A 626-nucleotide genomic window follows, 5' to 3' on the forward strand; every position below is an offset into this window, starting at 1 on the left:
TCGGTTAGGACAGTGGCAGTGTTTTCCTACTCTTTTGTGATGCTTCTAAGGAGTTTTCTCACCAAGGTTTGTTCTGCATAGTTTGTACCCATAGTATCAAGGTTGTTGATTATGATTGAGAATCTCTCAAACGCTTCATCAATGCTTTCTCCATCCTTCATGCTAAACATCTCGTACTCTTTTCGCAGCATATCAATCCTCGTTTCTTTTACTTGTTTGGTGCCTTCGTGTGTAACCTGGAGTTTTTCCCAGATTTCTTTGGCTGTCTTGCATCTAGACACCTTCCGGTACTCTTCAAATCTGATAGCACAGTGAAGAAGGTTGATTGCTTTAGCATTCAGCTCTATCTTCTTCTTATCATCTTCATTCCATTCAGCTTCTTCTTTTGGAGTCACCACTCTATCAGCACTTGTTTTTGTTGGGATCTTTGGACCGCTTACAACAATCTTTCATATGTTGTAGTCAATGGATTGGATGAAGATCCTTATCCTTTCTTTCCAGTAGGAATAGTTCTTCCCGTTGAAGAAAGGTGGCCGGTTGTTTGACTGGCTTTCAGTGAGGGTGTAAGCAACTGCAGTTGTGCCCAAGTTGTTCGCCATTGGATCTTTGCTCCAAGCAGTTAAGCT

The sequence above is a fragment of the Arachis duranensis genome, chromosome 9 (genome assembly GCF_000817695.3).
Source record: "Arachis duranensis cultivar V14167 chromosome 9, aradu.V14167.gnm2.J7QH, whole genome shotgun sequence".
NCBI lineage: Eukaryota > Viridiplantae > Streptophyta > Magnoliopsida > Fabales > Fabaceae > Arachis > Arachis duranensis.